The 19,619-nt window shown below is 41.3% G+C and overlaps 1 long non-coding RNA gene across 1 annotated transcript; it reads right to left on the bottom strand.

The window, feature by feature from the left end:
• Window positions 1–1,127: 1,127 nt before the first annotated feature.
• On the bottom strand, window positions 1,128–10,773 carry LOC141574006 (uncharacterized). The gene is made up of 4 exons (XR_012500503.1): window positions 10,616–10,773; window positions 9,916–10,055; window positions 7,901–8,125; window positions 1,128–1,251 (listed from the first exon to the last, which is right to left on the bottom strand). It is a non-coding gene; the product is annotated as an uncharacterized LOC141574006 (long non-coding RNA).
• Window positions 10,774–19,619: the final 8,846 nt, after the last annotated feature.

Below are 19,619 nucleotides of genomic sequence, written 5' to 3'. Positions count from 1 at the left end.
TCCCACAGCTGAACTCATCAGTTTTCCCCCAGAGCTCCTTCTGCAGCTTTCCCTCCTCAGAGCACAGCAGGACCATCACTTACCTCATTAATCCACCCAGAAACCTGGGCCTTACTCCATCCTACCTTCACAGACATCATTCATCCTTTCCTTTTTACCATCTAAACATGCCTAAAGTCTGTTCATTTTTTCCCAGTGACTGTCCCACTGACTGTCCCACCGCTCAGGTGGAAGCCACCAACACTGCACACCTGGACTCACGAGTCTCCCAAGTGGCCCCAGAGCCGCTCTCCCATACTAGACACAAATGGGATATTGTCACTCCCGTGCTTTTATGACTCTTTTCAAACCTACTGTTCTTAGAAGAAACTCCAAGTTTTTCACCTTGTGAAGGTGTTTGCCATGAAACTTTGAGCTCAGGAACGGCAGGAACCCCTCATTCTTGGCCCTCCCCTTTCCCCAAGGCCCCGCCCTCTCCCCCTCAGCCCTGCCCTCTGGCACAGCGCTGGCTCATGAGGACCTGCTGTGCTACACCAGCCTGTATTCTAACCCTGGTCTTGAGTTCTTAGCAAACTGCTTCAATTATCCATACAAATCCAAGGTAGATTAGAAAGATTTTTAGATGTTGAGCTAGACTATTGATTTGGGGATTTTGCACTAGCAACCTGCAAGTACATGTTCTAATGATTCTGTCTTCTTAAAACCACACCCAGGTTTTAGTAGTATTTGTGGAATGTCTTCGGAGTAAAAGGGACTGTACTTTTACAGACTATATGTTTTATAACATGAACAACCTGGACAGGGTCACAAATGTAATCGCCTCACAAGTGACAGAAGACAGGTGAGAAGCACAAAGCAACAGGTCTCAAAGATGGTAAGAGCAAAGTTGTTTCGCCAACCCCCTAAAAATTCCTGAAAGAACCAAAAATTCTGAATTTTGAAAGTAAAAGGCTATCATATATAGAAATAAAATAAATGATCCTCTTCATCAGTGTTTCAAGATCTGACTCCAGATATTTTAGCAGGCCATACTGAATCCTAGCACAGAAAAATCAGATAGACTAGTGGTGAGTAAGTTCCAGGAAAACGGCAGTAATTCCTCCACTTGTGTAAAGACATACACTCACCTGTCGAAGGTGAATGTAGAACGCATTCTGGAGAAATTCGGAAGCTTCCAGGGTCCGCTTCTGAATGACAAGGACACGGACAGCTTGGGAGCATGCTTCTAACTCAGTCACCGGCATTCTTACACTGCAGGGGGAAAAGGAGGCCCTCAGTCGAGAGCAGAGATACTCCTGTCGTGTCTCCCAGGCCGCGCCTCGGGGACTCAGTGCCCTGCAGCAGCCCGGCCCCAGTCGAGGACACGCAGCATGGCCCACCCAAGCAGGAGGGGCACTGTGTTTGAGAAATGCCATCCCCGATGGGGGCAAGAGGGGCTGGTGGGGTTGAGTGAACCTATAAATTCCCACAGAAATATGCCTGCATTCATTCAAGTGATACAAGCAACAGTAGCAGGCTATTTAACATAATTTCAATTTTCAGTGGAAATTTTGGCATTCCTTTCTGCTTGTCCCCTGCACTCTGAGACAGGCTTAGGCTCTCTCACACCTGCAGCTCTGAAGCAATAGTTGTGAAGTAATTTTACTTTGCTGCAAGTGTCCTCGCTCCCAGTGTCACTGTGTCTGTCCTCTCTTAATACAGTCGGATATCTTCCTGGATCTCTACCTGAGTTCCTTTCTCCTCCTCCTCAGATCCTGAGATAAAGGACAAGTGAAGACACATGACCAGAAAAGGCACTGTGGACTTGACCGAAATCCACAGTGACCCCCTAGGTGAGTGCTGCCCACCCCTTACCTTCGATTCTCAAGGTTCTGTCCAGGGTGACATCCAGCCCAGAGAGGTGGCCCAATTAAAAGCTATGTGGCTTGGGCACGGGGACAGGTGCAGGAGCTGGTTCCGGGGCCAGGCACCTCCCCACGTCTGCTCCCCTCTCCCCCGAAGCCCCGCTGCCAAGCACTCAGGCTCCGTGATCTGATGTCCTTCTCTTCTACTCTACTCCAAACCCTTTTCCTTTTCCTTTTTTCCCTAATTATCCCCAGCTGGAGTGATTTTTCAATCACAGTATCTAAAAAATTTCCTGCAGCCGAAAATGAGGTCTCCAGATATCAATGCCAATATGCTGGCTCCTGAAGAGAGCCGCTGGCTAGGGGGGCCCTCACCAACACTCACGGGGCATCAGACATGTTCCAGGGTCGGCCACCCCCAACAAGAGTTTGCTGTGACCCCTATGCCCGCACAGCATCCCTGCTCACAAAAATATAGTTGGCCCACTTATCGGTTATTTAGAAGCAAAAATACAAAATTGCTCATGTTTCTTACTAAAATTATCTATGAAGCGGAAAAGGGAATTGTAATAGAAAAGAACAATTTTGACCCCATGTTAGGTCTGTTCCTTTGGCTTTAAGCCTGTGCCCTGTTTTCTAGGCTCAGACTTGCTATCTCTGCACCATTTGTAAAAGAAAGTTGCCTTTAGACTGAAATATCCAGGACAGCCTCTTCTCCTGGCCGTGATCTTGAAGGATGCTAACTCATCTGCACTTATGTAGAGATGGCAAGTTGCAAAATAGAGAATAACTTTGTTTTATTTTTGGAGGTTTTACAGGGGCAACATGATTTGATCCACATGGACAGCTGCAAGAAGAGTGGATTCAAAGGACAAGCAATTCATACAACAAGAGGTTTCCAACAACCAACCGCAGCCCCACCCCTTTTTAGTATAAAAGGAGACTCAATTCTGACTTGGGGAAGATGGTTCTCCAGGACATCAGTCTGCCATCTTCTGGGTCTGCCGGCTTTGCAAATAAAGTCACTATTCCTTGCTCCAACGCCTCATCTCTCAGTTTATTGGCCTGTCATTCGGTGAGCAGAATGAGTTTGGACTCGGTAACAAAATGACTGCATTGGAGGCAGTATGTCTCCACTGTTTCCTCATTTCCAATATGTAACATGCACATTATTTATGATCTAGTGCAAATAATTCATCAAAGACAACCACAAAAAGAAACTACACTCACCTAGCTATCAACACTGAAGTCACTACCTATCAATTTTATATGCTGTTTAACAACACAACTAAAAAACCTAACATAGGGAGTTGATTCCATGGAAATAAAATTATTTCTACTCCTTCAAAACTTTTTCTTTTCTTTTCTATTTTATTTTGTTTTGCTTATTGAAAAGAAAATAAAAGTCAAATCATTTTATTTCACGTATTTTTGTGATAGCTACATACTTTAAATACTACAAAAAGACTTAAATTGCAATAAAAAATTGTTCATATATTAGTATAAAGATATATACACAATCAATGGGGATTAGGAAAGGAATGGACATTTACTAAAAATCCACTGCAATCCAGTCTTTTACAAGCATATCCTGGAATATAAGCTCTATTATCCAGGGAGCCTCACCCACATTCTCACTACTGAGTCCCTTAGTAATCAACCACTAAGTCACCAGCATAGAACCATGTGATCAGTATTTTAGGAATAAATGAGGGAATTAGCTCATTCAATTCTAAAACAAAAACCCTAAAATAAATACTGAACTTATTTACAGATAAAGAAAATTTGTCCCCAAAAAAGTAAAGTTTCTTCCTCAAGGTCACAAAGCTAATAACTGGTAAAGGCAAGATTTGAACTAATCTGCCTGATTCTAAAAACTAAGGTGGAAATCCCATTCGACTGGGGAGTGTCCAGCTGCACAGCCTATCACCCTATTTTTTTCAGAGCTGGCCTTAGACAACCTGAGACAGCACCCCATTCCTGTGGAACTCGAGGGCAAATGATAACAATAAGGATTTTATATCCAGCAGTTTCTTAGGTCTCATGTATATAAAGTGTCAGCAGGTCAGCAGAAAATCTCTGGGAACCATGAGTGGGTCCAGACCTTTTTGCTGATTAGAAACTCAATCTATCAGGATAGAGTGACCTTCCCATGAGAGGCCACATGGACATAAACTAAAGGCAGCTGAACAATGGAAACTAACAAGACCCCGGAACTCAAGCAAGGATCCCTGCCATCCCCCACCCAGTTGCCTATTCATCCGCGTGGACATGAAGACAGAAGACCCGGGTTCTTGTCCAAGTTACACTATCATGGATTCTCACCCATAAAAAGTTACGACTCTATGCTGTCGTAAGTCCTTTCCAACTCAAATATGATGACACCAATATCTCAGCAGAATATCTATGTCTCCACTTCCCCTCTTCTAATAGGAGAATATTTCTGTGGACACAAAGCAGAAATCCAATTTAAAAAACCATGCAAGAAGCCAGGCGAATTTCTGCTTAAGAGACATTGCTCTCACGCTCAGTGAATGAAAACTCAGAAAAAGTGGTCCTTCTCCCTCAGCAAATGGGAGGTAGCCTGATTGTGTGTGTGTGTGTGTGTTTAAATCAAATATAATCATGTCTGGGACGTGTACAGGTTTTTTTTTAATGTCACTGTGATTTCATGGGGATGAGCCAACATTTAAAGTAATTTGAATCTAGTGTTCTGAGACAAACTCAGTCTCTTTTGGTGTAGGAGGTGAAAGGGGAGAGTAAAGGAGGAAAGAGGTAAATGAAGCAAAGAAGTAAGAATACTGCTAAGGAAAGGAAATGCATTAATTTTGTTCCTACTTGCATCACACACAAATTACTGACTGGCTTTCCCCCAATGTCTTATCGAGCACTGAGTTGCAGAAGAAGAGGCGACAGCCCATTTCTCATTGAGATTGTGACTGTACGTGGCATCTTATAGACACAAATCATTTACACTGATCAAACACTCTAGCAGCAGGCTGTAATTCTCCTGTTTTGAGAGACAAGAAAACAGGAGTTCAAAGAGGATGTATAACTTGACAAAAGTCAGAGGACCAGTAAACAAGAGAGGATGAATTCAAACTCAGACCTGAATGCAGAGTCTGCTCTTCCCACTCCCAGTGCTGGAAAATCCTTAACACACAGGCTCCCCAGCTCCCCTGCAGTGTTCCTGGCGCCAAGCATTTCCCATGGCGATGGTCTCCAGTTCTCACAGACACAGCGCTCTGTGCAGCCAATGACCTTGATCAGACCTTGATCATCTACCTGCCACGCCCACAAGGCTTCACCATACAGGCAGGAAAGCTGGCTTTCAAGTGCATAAAAAGCCATCCCTGGTCTAACCTGGGCTCTTCTGTGGCTTCTCCAGCCTAAAGGCAGCCATGAAAGTGCTCATAGTTTGTACATGAGCCACACTACCTCTCTCCATCTGTCTCCCCACCTATACTACTTAGCTATGACCATTTTGAGAATCTTGGAAACAAATTTTTAAAAACAGAAAAGAAAGGATTCTGGAACAAGTACTTAATACTTACAGTTTTAAATGACAAGTTACAAAGTGAGTATTGACAAACCGAATCTTCCTTTCTAAATGTCAGTTTTAAGCATTTAAAAATATAATAGCAAAAAATTCTCACTTACAAAATTAACAAAAACATAAACAATAATCTGGAATAAATTCAAAAATAATGCCCATATTCTAAATGGAGAAACTTCAGGACTGTACTGAGGGTTAAAGTAAGAGGTATGAATGTAGAGACATAAACATATTGCATGGAGAAAAGCAGTTTTGTAAAGATGTAAGTCCTCCTAAGAATAATTCAAAACTTACTAAAAAATCCCATGAAAATTCCAATCTGATTTTTTTTAACTTGAACAAAATATTTTGGAATTCTTCAGGAATAATAAAGTCATAATACTTGACAAGAAATTTTGGGATGGAAGAAAAGAATCAAAAAAAATCATACTGCCAGTTATTAAATAAATTTTTACAGTATGTAAGATATGGTGCTGGAGTAAGGAAAGGAGATTGACAGAAGGGAACCATGAGCTCAAAAAGAGACTCTAGTGTATGTAAGTATTTTGTACAGGTGGGATTTCAAATCAAAGAGAAAATTATGAATTCGATAATTGTCCTGGGACAGAGAATCACCTGGAAAGAATAAATTCTATTCCTGTCATAATGACCACAAGATAAATTGCAGATAGTGATGTAAATATTAAAAAGTACTAGTAACAGCAAATACAACTCTTTGCTCTTATTAACTCAACTTCTCCTCACTATAACATGTACTATTATAATCTCCATCTTAGAGATTAAAAAAACCTACAGAAGAGATTTATTCCATTATAAGAGAGTATTTCTAAGAATAATGTCAAAGATAAAACCCATAAGGAAGACATTTACTATCTTAAGAATAGTTTGAGCCACAACAAAAATCAAAAAACTTCCTGAACAAAATGAAAGGAAAGAAATGACAAGAAAAAGCTCTGTGATACATGTTGATGAATTCATGAAGTTAATTTTCATAACATACAAAAAGCTGTCACAAAGCAACAAGAATCTCCCTCACTTAAATGTGGGCAAAGGACAAAAGGAATCATTCATTTTAAAAAAGTCAAATGGCTAATTAGTGAAAAATGCTCAAAACTTCACTGGTCATGAAATGCAAACAAAAACAATGAAAAAACACTTTTGCTTATCATATTGGCAAATATTTTTAAGATATTCTAGCTAGTGTCCATCTGTGGGAGAACAAATCATGAGCGACTTTTTCAGAGGATGACGTATCAATGGATTTGTAAGCTCTGAAAAACGTACATACACACTGACTCAACTCCACTTCTGGAATCGTTTCCTTTAGGAAAAAAATATCAGTCCAAAAAGATGTACCCATCAGGGCATTTACACAGCACTGTTTACAAAGGTGGGAAGAAAAACTGAAGTGAAATCATATCCAGCGATAGAGAATTGGTTACATAAGTAATTGTGCATTTTTTCATTCCCCAATGGAGAAGGAATTTCTAGTCACTTGAAAGGAGTCTGTGATGAATGTAAATGTCACATCCAGGGACTAAATTTCCAGAAGCCTTAACTAAAGGAATACACATACAAGATCACAGGAATGTCTGTACAAGAAGGATGCAACTCAAACATTCTTTCTGACAGTGGAAAATGGAGAAAACTTAACTGCCCACCATCAAGACAATGATGCAGTAAATCAAGGCGAGCTGCGGGCGCTGAGGGAGCCGGCATTTCGCCGTGGTCCTGGGCCTTGTCCACAGCACTCTCCCACCAAATGTGTCCGTGGACAAGAGACGACACCTGCACATCAGGAGACCCCTCCAATCTATCTGAAAGGACCGGGTGAGTCTGGAGTGGGAGGACGTCCATGATATACCCCTGAGTGAATAAAGCGAGCTGCAGAAAAACATATAGTATGGTCTCATTTTTAAATAAAGCATATATACACACACCTATACATTGATTTCTCATATGTGTATATATATGTATCTCATAGGCATAAAGGTCATGAAATATATATACCAAATTTTCAACAGCTTTTACTCTCAGGAAATAATGGGAAGGGAGTTAGGGGCCTTCCTGTACCACCACAGTTCTCTTTTCAGTATTTCAGTTAAGTATACTTGGAATTTAAAAGTTTATTTAAGTCCGAAGTAAAATGGACGATGCCTCCATAAGACAGAATGCTACACTGGTCTTTAAAAATCATGCCAGGGGAGATAGAATATTGTAGAAAAACATGTAATAAGTCGAATGCAAAGTGGAGGTCTCCGAACAGTAAACAGGGACAGAGTGCTCACTGGTTTTTGTGACAGAGATGATACACACTGACGAAAAGAACAGAAAATAAATGTTAAATTGTTAATTATTATCTCTGAGTAGCGGGACCAGGATAGACTCTTTTGCCCCCATTTTCAGACATATTATATTAAATGCATATTATTTTTCATCTGAAAAAAGCATTCTTAGACGTTTAGTACCACGCAGTGGGGAATACTACATGAATACTTACAGAAACAAGTAAATAGGAGACACTGGAGCAGCGCCACACAATGTAGAACAGGCAATCCTGATTAACACCGCTCAGTTACATAAGGATCCACAAAGTGAGAGCACCTGCTGTAACAGGGCGTGGCCCCCTTCTATTTGTCACTTGTGTCTTCAGGGCTGAGGCATTTCTGAGCACGGCCAGTGTCAGTTCTGCTGTCTGGATGGATGCTACTGGAGGTGAGGGCACCTGCAAGCAGAAAGGAAGAACAGAAACCATCCTCTGCCTTTTCTGTCTTGTTTCTTTGTTACTTTAAAAGAGAGGCATAAATAAGATAAACTGTGTATCTCCCCTAATGAAATTTCAGTAATGAAACCGTTTTTAAAGGCTTCAGAGCTTATATTCTGTCTATAACTGTCTTTTCAACAAAGCATCATATTTATTAAATGTTAATTGACTCAGTTAATTAACTCCCTGTTGAAACATTCAAGTAAAGAACATGAAATGCCTTACGTAAAAGAACCACACCTGCAGTGACTAGATCAGCTGTATTGTCGGCAGTGCAGTCAGCCCCCACCATCCCGTGGCCCTGAGCTCCTGATGCTGGTAAGAGAGCACGCTGCCGCCTCAGATGGAGAGATACTGTGAAAGCATTTTTTGAACTCTACAGTACTGACAAAACATAACTGACAAATCCCAGGCTCCTTTGAAGCTGTCATTTTCGGTTTCTGGCCAACCCCCGTCAATGAGCAGAACCACCCCATTCCCGAGTCATGGGACTCACGTGGGAAGAAGTTTTGGAGAAATTTCCAGGTACAGAATGTAACCAACTATATGTAGAACTCTGACAAAAGAAAAGATGAAATAATCTGATGTTGAAGACACTCAAAATATTCTCCTAAGCCTTAGTAGCTGGAAAGGCTGGGCTTCTCCTCAGCCACTTATTTATTTCACAGCCAGTGAGCACCTCCCACAAACCCTGTTTCCCTGTGTCTGCTGGGAGCCTCAGGCACACTGTTGCTGTCGATCTTAAAAGTCACAGGGCAGACTCGTGTCTCTCATGCCTGCCACCCTCACACAGGCTTGCCTCCTACCCTCACTGTCTGAACTTGGCCCCATTTTCTCACCTGTATATTTGGTATCTGTTCTTCTGTAAGCTGCCTGAAATGCTTTTTGGAACAAGTCAGAAGAATGAGTGGGTAGAGAAATGGACAGATGGACAGGTGAGAGGTGGGCAGACAGACAGAGAGACTCCAAGAAAAGGGGAACAAAGAAAATTTCCTATGCAGAACCCTCTTCTAGTCAGGGAAGAAAACCGCCACGGAGAAGAGTGAAGAGGCAGGTGGCTTAGGGCTGTTTCCTGGATTCCATGAAAAGTCACACCAAGAGAGAGGGTAGAACTATAAATAATAAAAGAAAAAAGCACACATGCTTGAAAAATATATCTACAATATGTACTTTCTAAAGAATAGATTCAAATCAGCAGGGCCCAATTACACAATCCTTGGGTATTTACAGAAATGAGAATCCCATCTCCAAACCACAAGGCAACCCTTTGGAGCACTGAGAGTCTACACGGGGCGGTCATAAAGCCGTCACTGCAAAAGCTATGCTCTCCTGCACTTACGAGGAACGAGCAGCTGTGCTCGGGCTGCCCACGCGCATCATTTACACCCTGCAGCACCTCTACGGGGGAGTGACGCCTAGCGAGCCCCATCTCTGCAGGACAGAAAACAAGCCCGGGAGAGGCTAAGCCGACCTACCAGTTCTCCATCTCACAGGACTGGTCACTCCAGAGCAGGACTTGAACTCGGACCCACGTTTGTAATCACGGTACTACCGTGCTTTGTGTGCTTTTTGTGTGTATGATACATTTGTTTCTGGCATGAAAGGATATTTAATAAATGATCGGTTGTCCTGTCTATCTCATTTGCTCACAATCAATCTTTATAGTGTTGAATTGTACTCTTTTTCCGTGGAGAAAGGAACGGAACGAGCGGGTGTTAGAATGAGGTGGGGCTCCATTCTTTATCTGTTACCTCATCTCATCCAAGTCCCCAGCCAGGGAGAAGGAGCAAATGTTTTCTTCATCTTTTAACGAGAGGGCTCCACTGATGGTGACTTAACTCCAAAACGAAGTCTGAGGAAAGGGCACATTCAGCAACCAGAGCAGTGTCACCTGTAGGAAGGCGAAAACAGCTCAGGGGAGGGCTCAGGGGGTCAGCCTGATTTAATTTCAATCGATAAAACAATAATACACTCTAAAAATACTAGCATGCAATGGATTGGCTCTTTCTTGACATCTAGCAATTTTCCACAGCCCACATGTAAAATTATCGTGAACCAGTGAAAGGAAGTGTCTACAGACAAGAAAAATCAATGCACAGGTAGACTGAAACCCAGGCTGGAGGAAAGGAAGAGAAGGGGCATAGTAAAGAAGTGGGGAAAGGCTGGGGAAAAGAAATCATTACACGGACTCTCAAGCATCATCTAACAAGCATATAATCATTCAAGAGAGAGAGAGTTACTGAGGTCCTATTCTGTGCAAGATTGTAGAGCGGGTGAAGCAAGAGTGCAGCGACCATGGTGGCAGCAAGTGGCGGGGCTCAAATACACTTCTGATCCCGGTACCTGGCACACTTGTCCTCAGTATAAAGGCAAAAAAAAAAAAAAAAAAGTAAAATAACTCTGTAAACTCAAAGCGTTGTTAAAAAAAAAAATTAAAGAATACCTAAATACCTGGACAGACAAACCACGCACATTCCTTGATCAGAAGACAGCGCTCTTGGAATGGCAGTGCTCCCCAGAACGATCCGTATATTCAACGTGGTCTCGATCACAATCCCTGCGGGCTCCTCTGCAGAAACTGACTAGCTGCTGCTACAATTCATATGGGAATTCGAGGGTTTCAGTAACCAAAATGTACTTGAAAAAGAAGAACAATGTGAGAGGACTTGTAATTCTCAATTTCAAACCTTACAACTGTATCTCTAGGTGAGATTAGAGGCCATTGTGAAGTTATTACTGTGTTTATCCGTATTTTCTAAATTCTCTACAATGAATATAACTGTTACAATAAGAAAAATATAAAGTAAGGTATCTTTTAAAACATGCACACCGATTCATTCATTGGGAAAATATTTTAACTATAAAGAGGTAAACAAATATCTAGTGAAAAAGGACTACTTAAAAACAAGAGTGTATTTACATTTTTAAGAAATTGAAAACTGAAAAGCACAAACACATCAAGTTTCTAGGGAGACCAATGCAACATATTAATAGTTATTTTCAAAAATTCTAATTGAACAATTAAAACTCAAGAAAGGGAAAATTGCGATTGACAGCCAACTGCAAACACATGGAGAGCAAAGGCCTAGAAGTCACAGTTCCTTTAACTCTGATACTAACTCAATAGAAAAGGAAATTCCTCCCTGAGGGGACAGTGGAATCCCATGCATAAGACAGGATACACAGTACAAACTGCACTAGAATCTGGAGTGATTTTCTTAGAATAATTCTAAAGTTACAACATTGCTGAAAAACTATAAAAACACTGAAAGACAGATTAAAACACACAGTCATATATATTATATAGAAACATATGAAGTCTGCTCCCATGTTGCATAGAAATACAAACATATTTGTTCATTTATGGTCACTGAATATTTTATCCCAGGTAGAATATTTCAACTAAAACAAATAATCAATAATACACAACTCTTGTCAAATCTACTTGATAAGGTAAACTGCTATGTAACCATAATGTGTCTAAGATAGATCTAAAATTAGTGAAAAAGATCTTTGTATGGTTTCTTGAACTATTCTCAAAATTCCAAGCTTAATTTTAAAATATATCTGAGCAGTATTTCTATATTAACTTTTCCCTTGTGAAATGAACAGCACAGTCTATTGTCAAAATTCTGTCCTTACAATGATTCACGAGCAGGGTATCCTAACAAAACTGCTGGACAGCAAGGCACTATCCAGACACTGTGACCAAACAAATGAAACACAAGGAAGACAGTGACCCTTTTCTGGAGGGCTTACCGTCTGTGTCAACTCTGGGGGTTTTATTTGATTGGTTTGATTGGGTAGCAAGATGAAATCAATCAAGTACTTTCTTCTTTGAGCATTCTGTAAGTCATGACTCTGTTGTTAGTGTCATGAGAAGGAAAGACTAAAGCAAGACTTCATTAGGTCAATTAGCAACAGCCATCACTGGGGAGTGAGTAATAAAGAAGTTAACTGATAGCAATGCTTCTGCCTACATGAGACCTAAAATAAACCTACACTGATCTCTTTAAGGAAAATGAGGAGATGAGGCCCCAATGAGAAAAACAAAAACTAACAAGAAATCAAAAAGTAAAGACTTTTTCATTAACGATTCCAGGAAGGAGTGGAGCATGGTGGTGAAGAGCACAGATGCTGGGGACAAACATGAGGGTCTGAACTCCCACAGCACTGGGTAGCTGTGACACTGATAAGTCAGTGAAATTTTCTGCATCCCAGTCTCCTATCCATAGACTGGGAACAACAGCAACACCCGTCTCCTAGAATGGTCCTAATAATTAAGTTATTTTATATATAAAAGTTTAAATAAAATACCTCAGATATTAAATATTACCCCAAAAGCACAAGGAAAAAGAAAACAGAGATAAATTGGAGTTCATCAAATTTTAAAACTTTGCTTCAAAGGACACCATCAAGAAAGTGAAAAAACAACACACAGGAGAAAATTTTTTCAAATCATTTATCTGATAAGGAATTTGTATCTACCAAAAAAAAAAAAAAAAAAAAAAAAAAAAAAAAAAAAAAGAACAAACAGAACCTCCTACAACTCAACAATAAAAAGCAACTCAATTAAAAAATGAATAGAGGATCTGAAAAACATTTTTCAAGGAAAATATACAAATGGCCAAAAAGCACAACGAAACGATGTTCAATATCATTAGCTGTAAGGGAAATCATGTCAAAACCACTAGGAGAAACCGCTTCACACTCACTACAATAGGTTATAATCAAAAAAAGAGTAACAAGCACTAATGAGGACACAGAGGATGCAGAGGTCGCAGCCGTTGCTGGTGAGGATGTAACACAGCCTGGCCACTTTGGAAAAACGCCTGGCAGGTCCTTAGAGAGTGGAACATTTGGTTTCTGAATAACCAGGCAATTTTGCTTCCTGGGCACACACGTAAGAGAACTGAAAACAAATGTTCACATAAAAACTCCTACAGGAATATTCACGGTGCCATTACTCATCACGGCCAAAAAGCAGAAACAACACAAATGTCTATCACGTGATGAATGGGTAAACAGAGGGGCCCAGCCATACAGAGGAATATTATTCAGCAATAGCAAAGCATAGAGTAATGATCCAGGCCACAACGTGGACAAATATTGAAAACGTTACTCAGTGTGAAAAAGTCAGTCACAATAGATGGTTCCACTTACATGAAGTAACTCGATTTACATGAAATTTCCAGCAGAGGCAAACCCACAGAGAGAGAAAAGTGGCTCCCTGGGGCTGTGGGAGGATGGGGAAGATGGGAATGTCTGCTTATGCGTAAGGGGTTTCCTGTTGGGGGGATGAAAATGTTCTAAGATTGAATGGGATGCACAATTCTGAGCATAGAGTAAAAACCACTGTACATTTTAATGGGTGAATTGTTATTAAAACTGTTAAGAACAAAAGCACCTCGGGCCAGTACCTTCCCATAGTAAATGCAAATTGCTAAATTTTATTACAGGAAGAAGAAACTGCCCTCAGCATGAAAGCAGGAGTTCAGCAAATGTGAGTTAACCGAAATTGGACAAGAGCATTTCACTTGAAACAGTTGCTGAGTGTACACAAAATATTAAGACATGACAAGGAAAATCAGTTTGATATCACGAAGAAGCATTCTGCTTCAAATGCAGATCAAGGATTCGGCAAGCCCAGCTGCTAGAAATGACCAGAGAAGAAACCTGGTTCTTTAAACAAGCACCAGAGCCAACAAGGAAATAGTGGTGAGGAAAGCAGGCGGCCGAAAATCTGGAACAGTTTGCTACAAATAATTTCTCCACTGAAAATTCAAAAATAAAATGAAAGTGATGTAATGCTGTGTTGACCTCACGTGAATGGGCTTCCTCCGGTTCTCAACAGTTTTGTAACCCCTAATGAGAGACTCAGGAGAATCAGAATGGCTCCTGGGAGTCCCCAAATGACTGCCCACCAGCACGCTGACCACCATCACATCTGCCAGGGTGGAATTGCAGAAAAGAGACCAACTTCTGAAAGTCACAGGAAATATTGACAAAGGGAAAAAAGGCTGATGTCAGTCTTGGGACAGAGGCCCTGAGAGCAGAGGCCAGAAGGCTGCAGGTGAACTGGAGTGGCCCTGGGGCAGGAAGGGACCACGGAGGAGCAGATCTCAATTCTCTTCTCTCTCTCCCTCGGGTAGGAGAGATAAAGTCTGCATCCTTCTCACCTGGAACTGTGGGTTCTGGCTGGCAGAAGTCTTACCGACATTGAATGAATGACTCAAGACTGTGGAAAAAGGAAAGAAAGCGAGAGGGAGTAGGGCGCCAACTCCAAGAGCCTCTCAAATGCTCCCATATTTATTGTGTATAATCAAAGGAAATAGTCTTTAACAGTTGTGTGATAGTAAACAGGAACTTGGGGAAAGACAGGATGAGACAGAGATTGTAGAATCCACAATGAGTAAAAAGGCTTAGTTTACCTTTAGGGGAGTGATGTGGAGAGAGGAACAAGATAAATTCTTTAGATATTCATTGCAAAGCAGACCACTAGTCCAGCCAGGTCCGTGTTTTGGGGATAATAGACTATCTAACAGCATGCACGCCCAGCATTTATAGCTGAGGGCCTGGGTCATTGCTGTGCAATGAACAGAGTGCTATCTAAAACCTCAAATATGCAAGCAAGGCATTGTCTCTGCTTTTCATGGCAAGGAGACAGGAGTGAGGATGCACAGGTGCTTGCTTGAAAGCAGTTACTAAGCACACTTTTTATTCTTAAAGTTGAGATGCGTCTGGTGTCTGTTAAATTTGTTAACCCAATCATGGGCTACCACATGGAACCATTATGGAGGACACCCTAGGATGACAAATCCTGGCTCTGGGTCTTTTCCTGCCAGCTTCGGCCATTCCAGCAGGGTCTAGACACATCCCTGAATAACGATCCCACAGAACCACCCAGACTCTTAACTCCTGGTGCTTGGAACTTAATTTTAGCTCTACACAACTTAACATAGAAAAGTTTCAGAAATAATAGATATTATATTCTTTTTATATCTCATCATAGAACTGATTTTTCTGATTGCTCTAAGCTGCTTCTACTTGGTAAATCACCAAATTCTGCAGGTGAATTCAGTACTTTCCATTGCGCATAACTAGACAGTCTGGGCCCTCTGACATCTATTGGTCAAATAAATACCGATACACTTAATTGCTTTCATTGTTCATCAATTTCAGCCTGGAGGTGAGGGAGTGTCACTCTGTTCCTCAGCCCACCCTCTACTCTTTTCTCTTCAGCAACTCAGGCCTCCTGAATACAAAACATATCATCTGTTTCCCTTCATCTATACTTTCCACAAACGCAACAGGAAACATCAGCCTAGAGAATGAATTCAACACAAATGTTAAAACAAAAATCTACAAACCTGAAGCAACTCCATCTCCGAATCATGATACACAATGACATGAAATTAAGGGTGTCAGGTACAAAGCACGCGTAAGCCTGACCACCTCATTTCTATTCTTCAAAGGAAGGAAGGTTTTCATGTTTTTTTATTATCATTCTTTGTCATTGTTTCTGATTAAGACAAAAATAGTTTATGAAATAATTAAGCACTGCAATAACAGATTTTCGCTGTATCAATTACAGAAGGCATTCAGAGGGGATAGGAAAACCCACCTATGTAAAAAATGCAAAATTTCTTCCCCTGTTAAGAACACGTATACAAAATGCAACAGAGAATTCAAATTCATGTGGAGAGGAGCAAAAGCCACAGAACAAAAGCAAAGTCATTACTATGAGTCAATTCAAAATTCACTGGACAAACATGCTCAATGCATTCAAAGAATTTTAAAGGCACACTGCAAACCATTCACTTAATGATCTACAGGCTAAAGGGAGAATTTCCCTCTTTAACAGACAACAGAAATCAATAGGTTGCCCCACCAAACGAGGACCAAACAACAATCAGGTTTTTAACATTTCTGATAAATCAGCATGTTCTAAACATCAAAATCCAGAAATTTTAAACATTCATTCACACCACAATGAAAAAAGCACTTAAAAAAAAAAAAAAACCCGAAGAAACTAAGCACAATTATCATGTTCCTGGATCAATGGGAACTTCTTGTAACGCTGGAAGAAAGAACAGGCTATAGCCTTTTACTTAAAAAATAAAACTACATTTAAAGATAACTGCTAAAACACATTTCATCATTCATGTTGCCTTGAAAAATCTGAGGCACTCGTATCTGATCAGAAAAGCAATTCTGAGTAATAGTATGTTACAATTCAGTGCCAGTTTGCTTTAGTAGAAAAAAGAAAAGCTACTGTTTCTCATCCTGCACAAAGAGTAAAGAACCTTCCTGCCTCTATCTCCTCCTATTTTCTAAGCTCATACTCCCCAACCCTTCTGAAACAAGTATGAGAACCTTTTATTCCCACCAATATGCCAAATGACGAAAGAGTATCAATTTATTTGTATAAATATATGCCTACACCTTGAACTGGAAGAGAAAGGTATCAGAAGGTTATATGGAACTTATTTCTACCTTCCTGAAATCACACACACACACACACACACACACACACGTTCACAGAGACACAGACATGTACACACTGAATTACTGGGCAATTCACAAGCTGAGGACTTCCAATTTATAGAAGATAACTTTGTAGTTAGTTTAAAATACAAAACTGTCAGCTTTTGAAAGCCTTCATCATCTGCTAAATCATCCAAATATCAACGAGACCCAATTAGCCTTCTCTGTAGAATATAATTTCCCATGATGGCAAAACAGACCCTAAGTAGTGGATCCAAGACTCATGTTTATCACTACCTATGATCGTTTTTAAACACGTAAACAGATTCAGAAAGTATGTCCCAACAACATTTATTCTTATTGAAATAGCATATGTATTCAATTGTCTATACAGAAAATAGGCCCCATGATGGTGTTTAAGAGCTATTTTGTGTATTGAAATATTTATTTTTAAGTTCAGACAAGGAGGGTCTGTATTACTCAGTTGTAGAGCACCTGCTTAGCATGCAAAATGTGCTGGCTTCAGTCCCCAGTACCTTCATAAAAATAAATAAAAATAAGTGCTTATTTAAAAATAAGAATAAATTTATAAAAAGAGTAAATGCAGACTAAAAACCACTGCAATCTAGGAGCTATAATTTTAATAAAAAAAACAAGAGTTTCTATCAAATATTCACTATATGGCAATCACAGAGACAACCACAAATCACTCCTGACAACCATCACGTGTGATTCTCAGCAACCCTATTAAGTAGACACCGAAGAGAAACCCAGCATTGTGGATGAAGAAACGGAGCTCGGAGGAGCTGGGGATGCTGACCGCCCTGCTCCCCGTGACACCACGTCAGCCCAGGATGAGCGCTGACAGAGCTGCACTGAGGGGACACCCAGCTGAACGGAACCTTGGTGCACTGGGGAGTCCCAGAAAACACTCAAAACTGTTCAGTGAAGAACCAGCTCAAATATATTACATTGTGCCACATCCTTTAAACAGGGAACATGACTGAGACCTTTTTGATGCCTCCGTGTCCTTTCAGCCATTATCAATTATTTGCCCTCTCAGCATGCCCAGTCAGGAATTGGACCCCATATGAAGTGCACTCAGATGGCAGAGCTTTTAAAGCTGTTTTATGAAGTTTGAAAGACTCTGTCTATGCCTCACACAGGCGGTCATCCATCACTTCTCACCTGTGTGGATGTACCACATGAAATCACACCTTTCTGCTTTTTAAAATCCCTTCATCTAATCCAGACTTTTCAACAGCAAAGCAGCAGCTCAACCACAGACAGTGGACAGCTTTTCAGCAAATGGACTCGAACAGCCCATCGGACTACCTGGAAGCCCTTTTTTCTATTAATCCCACTTCCAAGTACTTCATCATTTTCTGATTGGTGGACTTGGCCTGTGACTGGTCTACTCTGAGAGCTCCCAGCCTCACATCCGGGGGTGGGAGAGGACCCTGCTGTTCGGGGAAATCAGTGCGGAAGGCGGAAATCTTCCACCCAGTTCCGCATGGGTAGAAGTGCCACAACGTGCTCAGAAAATATACCGTCAGCAACCCTGGGCTCCCATGGACTGATGTCATATTAACCAAACTCATGAGAGACTGATGCAAGAAAACCAGAATTTGAATTTATTAATGTAACAGGAGATGTGAAACTACGAACCAGACCGAAATATCAGAGTTCAACTATGAGTACAGATTCTCCTCAACGGCCCAATCACGGGCAGGCAGTCACATGGCAACCATGGACAGAAGCAGAGCAGGAAGGGTTTCTAGTTTAACTCAATGGACTAAATTTCTGTTATACGAACAGATCTGCTGCCCAGAAGACATTTAACGCCAATCACGGTTCACTGTCCATGGACAGTGGCTGAGACACGACTGTGAGCACCTGTGTAACTCTCCTTTCCCTGTCCTTTCTGGGCTAAGTGATGCACAGAGGTACAGAGATCCAGGGATGCAGATACCTCTAAACACCCAAAGCCCATCCCTGGGAGCCTGGAAACCAGACAGCCAGGGTTTAAATACCAGCTCTGCCACTTACTAGCTCTGTGACCTTGGCCAACTTACTTACTCTCTCCGTGCCTCAATTTCCACATTGTAAACTTGGGATAACAATCAAATCTCCCTTACTCACTTGTTGTGAAGTTTGAAGGATTCATTTCTGTAAAACGCTCAGAAAAGAATGTAGCACATTTTTGGTGCTCAACAAATGTGAATTTAATAAGAAAGTGATTTACAAGTCTCCCTACTAATCATCTTCTGTGTTTCATGGCTAGTCTGAGTCCCAAAGGAAATCTTTATTTCCCCTCTGATAAACTCTTGGGGAGCACCATTCTCTTGCATCCCACCACCTGTTCAAACTGAGGGAAGGGATGCCTCCCCCCCACTCCTCTGGTCCATGGAGAGTGCTTCTCCCTTCACACCCCTGACCCCTGGCCAACGGCTAGCCCTCCTCACAATAACAGATTGAGGTGTGATTCCGGAGAGACAAGCAGGGCATATGAAACCTTTCTTTCCTTCCAGTGTTGGCCACCCTTGGGAAGCACCCGGGATGCTCAGCTCCATGGCAGGGCAGCCCTGTGCAGGATGGGGCAGATCATCTTAAGGGAAGGCTCGCTGTGGCCCAGAGCTAACTGGGACTGCGTGAGTCTCTAATTCTGGGACACAGTATCATGACACGCATTTTCCCACAACCCTGAATTTCATGGAGAACATGGCTTCATCAGTAATAAAGGAGACATTTATCGCCTGTCTGTTCTTCTGTGTCATCTCTCAGTTGGCTGCTGGAGAAAACATGTGCATAAGTATTGGGTCCCCTTAAGACCCAATATATATGAAGTAACAAAAAATTCTGTGGCTTAACATTGGTTCAGGGCGACTGCGTAACGGTCCTGACTCTGCTGATGCTAAATTATGAGTATAGGAACTATGGAACCTCCTCAAATATCTTTCACCATAAA

This window comes from Camelus bactrianus, chromosome 19 (genome assembly GCF_048773025.1).
Source record: "Camelus bactrianus isolate YW-2024 breed Bactrian camel chromosome 19, ASM4877302v1, whole genome shotgun sequence".
Lineage (NCBI taxonomy): Eukaryota > Metazoa > Chordata > Mammalia > Artiodactyla > Camelidae > Camelus > Camelus bactrianus.
This window is presented reverse-complemented; position numbering and strand designations above follow the sequence as displayed.